Source organism: Octodon degus, unplaced genomic scaffold (assembly GCF_000260255.1).
Source record: "Octodon degus isolate 3935 unplaced genomic scaffold, OctDeg1.0 scaffold00001, whole genome shotgun sequence".
In the NCBI taxonomy this organism is placed as follows: domain Eukaryota; kingdom Metazoa; phylum Chordata; class Mammalia; order Rodentia; family Octodontidae; genus Octodon; species Octodon degus.
Window position 1 is genome coordinate 10,233,959 of NW_004524577.1, and position 8,789 is coordinate 10,242,747.

Below are 8,789 nucleotides of genomic sequence, written 5' to 3' on the forward strand. Positions count from 1 at the left end.
CTGCACAGGTAAGAAAATTCTCTCTCTCTCTCTCTCTCTCTCTCTCTCTCTCTCTCTCTCTCTCTCTCTTTCTTTGTCTCTGTCTCTCTGTCTCTGTCTCTATCTGTCTATCTCTCTCTGTCTCTCTCTCATTTTTAGAGACTAAGTCTCACAATGTGGTTCATGTATGTAGCTCAGGCTGGCTTTGAACTCACTATGGAGCCCAAGCTGACCTTGAACTTGGGGTGATCATCCTGCTTTAGCCTCCAAAGTTGACAGGATTACAGGTGTGTACCACTTTGCCTGGCTCAAATCATTCTTTTGAACTGATTCCCTCACAAATTTTTATCTTATTTCTCTCATTTCTAACACTTCCAAAATTCTTTAAAGTTTAGTGACCCTGTAGTCTCTGTACTATTTTACAACTTGAGCCCTGTGCTGTGACTTTCACAATTTCGGTCCCTCACTCCACGAAGCCTAATCCTTCCTTGGACTCCATGACTCACCACACACTGCTCATTTCTCTTGCTTTTTATGATTCCTTTCTTCCATTTCCTACTTGCTGCCCCTTATGCAGCTCTTTTTTAAATTAAATACTTCTTTTACTGTTCTGCAGTTTCACTCCTAGTAGTCTCATTTACACTTTTAGTTATAACTCTTGATTGATGCCTAATTCACCAACTCCACCTTTTTCTAAATTTCTCTATTGTGGTTGTCTGGACAGAGTTTGGGTGCTGGAAAATGGGCAAGGACAGGAGCTGTGTGGAGCTGCAAAGTAGCTGTGAGTTACTTCAAGGTAGAACCGTCAAGGAGGGTGGAGCCAATCTGGGAATACTGCAAATAAACATTGTTTATGTCAGGAGCAGGCACATGAACCAGAGAGTGGAGTCAAGAGCTGAGATCAGGCACTGAGATAAAAGGGAAAAGAAAATTTCAAACAAGTAATGAACATCTAAGATCATTCCTGAAATTAGTTTTGGGAATCTGTGGGTCATCTCAGACAGTGGAAGGTACATGGTTGTGTCAGATTCACCTCACTGTACAGGTCTTGGTCAAGTCCAGAACATTCTCTGGATCTTCACATTTGCCTGCTTTATTTCTCCACATAACTAATACCCAGGTAAGTAACGTTTCTGGGTTTTGTTATTGTTATTACAACCACTGTGATCCTACTATCAATATTATCCTGAACTTTTGATCTTTCTTTGGTTTCTGTCTCAATTCCTATTTTTAATCAGCTGGCAGATCTCATCAACTATTTGTGATCTTTTTTTGTATTTGTTTTGTAATATCCCCCAGTTTTTTCTATTGTTGTTGATGTTTGGCCTGGTTGAATGTCAGTAGTCCCCACCTATTTCATTTTTATCATCAATAAGCCAACGAATAATAAATTCTGGAGGGTTGAGGGGAAAAGAAATCCTTCTCTACTGTTGGTGGGACTGTGGATTGGTATAACCATTATGGAAGTCAGTGTGGAGAGTCCTCAAAAGCCTAGAATTACAGCTCCTATTCAAGCCAGCTATTCCCCTCCTCGGCATTTTCCCAAAAGAACTGCAAGCATCATACTGTAGTGACATTTGTGCACCCATGTTTATAGCAACACGCTTTGTCATAGCTAAATTTTGGAAGCAACCCAGATGCTTTAACCAATTCCATCAAACAAGGAATAGATAAAGAAGATGTGGTATTTTTACACAATGGAGTATTACTCAGCTATAAAAAAAGATAAACTCAAGGCTTTTTATAGGTAAATGGATGCAACTAGAGAATATATCACACGTCAGTTGTTTTCTCATTAATTTTCAAGTGTAGTCTGAGTTTAAGCACTTGAAAAACAGTGATAAGATTATACATGGCAACACCTTGTTCTTATGGCATGAAAAGTATGAGGAGTATTACTGGAGTGTAAGGAGGGCTTAGGAAGGCATGTGTACCTGGTTGTGACTTAGGGTACTTCCTGAGGTCCTTTTGCCTTACTTAGGTAACAATGAGTGGACCAACATGTTTGGAATCATAATATTTTTAATTTAAAAAAATCCTTATTTATTTGGTACAGGGTCTTGCTATGCATCTTGGATTCATAGTGATCCTCCTGTCTCAGCCTCCCCAGTGCTGAGATTACAGGTGTGTGCCACCACGCCTGGGGTGCTGGGTTTGGCACACTATGTGGTACTGGGGATCAGACTCGGATCCTTGTGCTTGCCAGGCAGGCACTTGGATCGCTGAGCTATCTCCCCAATCTCTGGGATCATAATTTTTCATGTCATTCTTCATTCTTTGTGGAATAATAGATTCTAGTCCTTACAATTCAAATTTCTACAGGATATGATCTGTTACAGCTTGTATTTAGATGTTGCCCCAGTGTCATCATAGGTGGCGAGTTTTGAAGTTGGATTAGAGTATGTGACTATGGATTAAGGATGTGATGCTGGGATTAAAGGGGTACATAATGGAAGCCCTATAGTGGCATCATTGGCCCCACTCAATAAACTCATAGTCTACCTGGACTCTGAAAACCAGTCAGGGAAGACAGCTTGCTGCCTGCTGCTTTTGCTGTTTTCTGCCTACGCTTCTCCCTGTTGGAAGAAATTGTCTTCTATTTTTATAATTTTGGAAAAAGAAATTTTAAGTTGAGACATTAAAAACATTAAAAGTGTTGACATTTACAGGTGTGGTGTGACCTTTTCATACCCATGCACATGGTGCAATGTTCATACCAAGGTAAACAGACTTCCTTCAATATTGATCTTTATGATGAAGATAGTAAAAACTTCTTCACGCTGTATTGAAATATACAATATATTACCGTCCTTGATGGTCACTCGGAGTGCAACAGCTTTCCTGTGCTTACTCTTAGCTAACTATAGCTTAGTATCCATTGATAGTAAGACTTTTCCTCGTCTCTCCTTTGGCTACTGTCATCACTCAACTTCCAAGTTGTTTATGTTCTCTCTATACGAGGTTGTGCAGCCATGCCTTTCTGGGCCTGCTTATTTCACTCAACACAATGGTCTCCTGGTGGTGCAAATAAGGCTTTCTGCTGGGAACTGCAGAAGCTGGAAAATTAGTCCAATGTGTGTAGGAAGGACTGGGCCTCAGTGCCTAAAGCAAACAAGCTACCTCAGTCCTGAGGTAAACATCCTGTCTGGGTAAGGTCTGCTACTAGTTGCTAGGCAACCTTGTGTCACTGTTATTAACTTTGCAAAGGTATAAATAAACATCTGTTTTGTTTTGTTGTTGGGGTCGTCTCACCAACCAGGAAGATGTGCCGCCACCTAACCCAGCTTTTGTCTTCTTGGCTATCTTTTTCTCATTCCTACCTCCATTTCTCCCTGGGTAGAACTGATTGCACCGAGACCACCAGATCCCTACAATTTTCATGGTTTTGTGGCTAAATGAACAGTATGTCATGGTGATAATGTACCACATTTTCTTTGTATACTTACTAGTGAAAGGACAACTGTTCTCTTTTCTTTGTTAGTGTGCTACAGTGAACATGGGGATGTTGATGTGTCTTTAACACACCAATTAATTTCCTTTGGACAGGTACCCAGTAGTGGGCCTGCTGGGTTATGTGGCTGTTCTTCGTATTTGTAATTTTTTGATGAACCTTTATACCATTCCCCTTCAATGTTGGTCCCAATTAGCAATCACCAATGATTTCCTTTTCTCCACATCCTCTCTAGTTCTTGTTTTCATTCATGTTTGTGATAATAACCATTCATACTGGGACAAATCCTTCTGTGGTTTTGATTTGCATTTGCCTGATAATTACTAATATTTTACATTTTTAGATGCATATTGGTCATCTGTGTATCTTATTTTGAGTCATATCTATTCAGAGCTTTTGCTCATTTTTAAAAATCAGAGTTTTTGGTGTGCAGTTGAGTCCTCACACATCCTGAATTTTAAGCTTTTGTCAAATGTACAGTTTGCAAATATTTTCTCCCACTCTGTCTATTTTCTCATCACTCTGTGAGTTGTTTCCTTTGATGTTTAGAAGCCGTTTAGTTTGTTGTAACACCATTTGTATATTTTTCCTCTTGTTTCCTGGGGCATCTTGTCCTCCTCCATCCCTTGCTCATTCCAATGCCCTGAAGTGTTTCCCTGAGTTTTATTAGTTTCACATGTTCTATTTAAGTATTTCATTCATCTTGAGTTAATTTTTATAACCAGAAAGAGATGAGGGTCTACTTTCATTCATTTGCATGTACATCTTCAATTTTATCTGCACCATGTGTTGAATAAAAAAAAAAAAAAAGAAAATATGTCCTTTTCACCAATGTGTTATTTTTTAAATTTTTTGGGGGGGGTACAGGGTCTCACTATGCAGTTCAAACTTGTAGTGATCCTCCTGTTCTCAGCCTCCCCAGAAGCTGGGATTACAGGCGTGCGCCCTTCATGCCTGACTCCATCGCCAGCTCAGCGTGCCTGGGGGGTGGGGCCAGTGCAGTATGTGGTACCGGGGATTGAACCTCAGTCTCGGCGCTTGCCTAAGCAGGTGCTTAGTCTGCTGAGCTATCTCGCTGGCCCTCCAAAGTGTGTTTTTAACACCTTTATGAAAATTAATAGGTCTGATTTTTAAGCTCACCTCTCAAGTTGACTGCTGGAGGAACACATAAAGAATTAGCAAAGTGCATTCTGGGGGTGCACGGGGAGGCACGCAGTGTCGGCACGTGCTTCCTCATCCCTTCCCTGGTGCCATATTCCCCTGCTGTGCTCCCCAAGTGCGGAGGACTGAGAAGCTTCCTTGTAGCACACGCTCTGCCATGACGATTCTGCCCTGGAGCCAGCCAGTCATGGCCTTAACATTTTGAAACCGTGTGTCAAACGAGCTCTTTCCTCTCTAAGTTATATGCTGTCAGGTTTTTGGTACTAGTGATAGAAAGTCATGAATACAGCGGCTACACTTTTTTTGGTCATTATGCCCTCCACAAGGCCAATGCCTCTGTCTTCTTTATGCCGCTAGGGACTAGGTCCAAATTTACCTCTGTCATGAATTTTCTCTCAGTCCATCTTCTTAAGAGAACATACATCTTTGTATTGACTCTAATCTTTGCCCCTTCATCTCTGTTTCCTGTCATTCCCTGGGTTCCAATGGATCCCTTTTCTCTATCCCTACGAATTAAGGGCCATTGGGAGCTTTTGCTTTTAAATTGTTTTATCCAGATGGCAAGACCCTTGAGAGTTGACCTTATAGTACTTGTCTTTCACTAGAAAATTTTACCTTGGTCCAGGGAGATAGCTCAGTAGAATAAATGCTTGCCTGCAAGTGTAAGGTCTGAGTTCAATCCCCAGTACCACCAAGAAAAAAACAAATTACCTTGTGTTAAAATTTTACTTGTGTTCAGGTTGGAGTCATCTCAAAACCTAGAATGTCAGCAGAGCTTCGTGGTTTTGCTTCACTGCCTCGCATTACCCTGGAGCTTTTTCACCCAAAGATTTCCTCCTTGCAAGTCTCAAGACTCGCTTCATTGATCCCATGGCTGCCATCCATCTGCATAAGAACCATATTAAAAATGTTAATAGGCGTGGATTGCTGAAAGAAATTATATACAGATACCCTTGGCTGTACCACATGAGGTTCAGTGATCTGAAACAAACTGAGGAGGTCAGCTCTACCGGAGCGCACTGTAGAGAAATTGCAGTGGTGTTTAATGATGGGTGCAGGTGTAAGCTTATGAACCTGTAAATGCTCATGCTATCGACAGTGGAGGGTGGGTCACAGCAAGCTCATGAATTTCAGAATTGCACAATTTTAAGTGCGATCACAAAGTACAGAGTACTCTGCATTAAGTACGCTTAGCCCCGAACATTGTATCTGTCCTTCCAGCCTCCTAATCCACTCATTTGGGCCAAACACATTCCTAAGTTAATTTTTGTGAAATTATAGCAGGGATCTTTTGTCCAGATGTCTTTGAAAGTCTGGGATTTGGCACACTTTTCTAGCTGCCACAAGGACCATTGACTTATAATAAATTATATTTGTGTTTTTTCCCTCCTTTGTCACCAATGTTGTGTGACCTAACAATATCATGTGTTTTTCATAATGTGTATATAATCAGATCAGTAATACATTTTTATACACTTTGCACTTCCAATGCCTCATTTACCACATTGCACCTAAACATGTGAGGCACTGTAGTCAATTCCAAAAGAGACAGTGATTTGGTTTCAACTTGGAAGAATTCAGGCTGTTAGCCAGTCTGGGCAGCTCTGAAGGTGCATTTCTCTGATCCTTTAAGACAGGATCTCTTTAGGGCTGGCCAGATAGCTCAGCGGATTAAAGCACCAGCTTGGGCAGATGCGGGGACTGGGGTGAGATCCTTGGTATGCAGTGCTGACCCCGCCCCTGGGACGCACTGAGATGGCAATTGAGACTGGGCGTTGTGGCACGTGCCTGTAATCCCAGTATGTGGGAGGCTGCAAACAAGAGGATCATTACGAGTCTGATCTGTGTAGTGAGACCCTATAGAGCCTGTACTAAACACATAAAAATAAATTAAAAAAAAAAAGACAGGATCTCTCTTTGTAGAGAACTGCAAGCTTCCCCACACATCTCTCAGCCAGTGACCACATGGGCTGTGGGTTCCAGGCTTGACTTTTCACCCGCAGTGGGGTTGCTTCCTGGGTCAGCTTCATGCTGAGCTTCCCATGGAGCCAGCCGGTCTGTGCTGACCTGCAGCCTACAGTTCTTCGCGGCCCACTCTCTTTCAGTTTCCCACTCAAGCATCAGACCTGCCCCTTGGCTTCCCTGCTTTCTCTTGCTCCTCTATTCCTTTGTGTTTTCAAACTGTTCCCTCCATGTATTTCCTATGTTTTACCTTGACATCTGCTTGTCAGACCACCTGAAGTAAAGATGTGCAATGTCCAAAGTAGACGCAGAGACTTGATATATGGAGATTTAATGGCAAGTCGATAGTCCTACTGAAGTGACAAAATTATTTTCAAAATGTGGCAACAGTTACACAGCTGTGCCTTGGTTCATGAACTGAATCTGTTCTACCATTCTGTGAGTCAAACTGGTCCGGCGCCAAGTCAAATTTCCCCATAAGGCCAGCCTGGTGGCAGTGGTTTTCAGGCCTTTGGACAGTACAAGAATGGCAGAGTTTGGGATCTCAGCTGGCCAGCTGGTGGCAGTGATCTGGGATAAGTCAGCCCCCACGGAGGCTCTGAAAGATCTGGTAGATAAACTTCAAGGGTTAACTGGCAGTGAGGACCAAGTGTCTATGGAAAACATCAACCAACTGCTGCAATCTGCCCACAAGGAATCCAACTTTGACATTATTTTGTTGGGTGTAGTCCCAGGAAGCACGACTTTGTATGGTGCTGAGGTTTTGGCGGAGATGGCCCAGATCCTTCAACCTGGAGGGTGTCTTTTTCTGAAAGAGCCAATAGATGGCTTCTAAATTGTGTTCGGCCCTGACTCTTTCTGGTCTTGTGGAAGTGAAAGAGCTGCAGAGGGAGCCCTTAAGCCCAGGGAAAACACAGTCTGTCCAGGAACACCTGGGTTACAACAGCAACGGTCTACTGTCTATTCAGATCAACGGCAAAAAGTCCAACTTGGAAGTGGGTTCATCTAGTCAGCTCAAACTTTCCATCCTCAAGAAGGCTTCTCCTTCAGTGAAGCCTGCAGTGGACCCTGCTGCTGCTAAGCTCTGGCCCCATTCAGCCAATGACATGGAGGACGAGAGCATGGATTTCATCGACTCAGATGAGCTACTGGACCCAGAAGATTTGAAAAAGCCTGATCCTGCTTCCTTGAGGGCCACTTCCTGTGGAGAGGGGAAGAAGAGGAAGGCCTGCAAGAACTGTACCTGTGGCCTTGCAGAAGAACTGGAGAAGGAGAAGTTGGAGGCGCAGAAGAGCTCCTAGCCCAAGTTGGCCTGCAGGAATTACTACCTGGGCGATGCATTGTGCTGTGCCAGCTGCCTCTACCTCGGGATGCCAGCCTTCAAGCCTGGGGAGAAGGTGCTCCTGAGCAACAGCAGCCTGCATGACGCCAAGGCCATGCCTGCTCTGCAGCACCTCCTGACCCTCTTCTCCTGCCTCCTCTGGACTTGCCCACTCTGAAATCTGTAGCATGAGGTGGGCTGTGTGCAGTGCAGTGGTAGTAGTGGTGTCGTCTCCCAAAAGACCAAGGTGTGGTGGGGCCTGGTTTCCCAAGAGGTCCTACTCCTCACTGAGTGTTGGAACCTCATGGTAAGATGCTGACACACACTGTTGAGCCAGATATCCTGAGTATTTATACCTGGTGACAAGTTCAGTGATCCTACCACATCCTTGTCCTTCCAAGTTGGTGGGGAGTCAGCATACATTCTTGGTAACTTGAGTCAACTGTCTCGTGACCTCAGGGCACCAGAGGGGTCACTCACTGGTTACTGTGATCCCTTCCTGTGTCCTTCTGTCCCATTCCACCCTGCCTGCATCTTTTGTCATTTCTGTTCACCAACAAGTGTTACACTTGCACCCTCCTGTGCCTCACTTCCTAGCGGGGTGTGTAGGTGCATGCGGTGTCCATGGGTCACCCCAGCTCTGCCAGGACTAGGAAGCATTCTCTTTGGGAGAATCTGGCAGCCTGCACAGTGAGGCCAGTGTTATCCTCACAGGCAGTGTTTCTTTTTAGGGGAGTCCTGATTGGGAGGAGCAGGGCAGACTGGACCAACAGTACATCTCTCACTCTTCTTGCTGGGGTTCCTCACAGACCCAGAACGAGTCTTGCCAAACACTTGGGGGAGACTATGGGTTTAAGAGACTGGATTTTTGTTTAACCTATAAATACAAGTATTAACTGTTAAAAAAAAAATTCC

At 43.8% G+C, this 8,789-nt stretch overlaps 1 pseudogene; it reads left to right on the forward strand.

The window, feature by feature from the left end:
* Window positions 1-7,079: 7,079 nt before the first annotated feature.
* LOC101581058 lies at window positions 7,080-8,052 on the forward strand (annotated as a pseudogene).
* The last annotated feature ends 737 nt before the right edge of the window (window positions 8,053-8,789 follow it).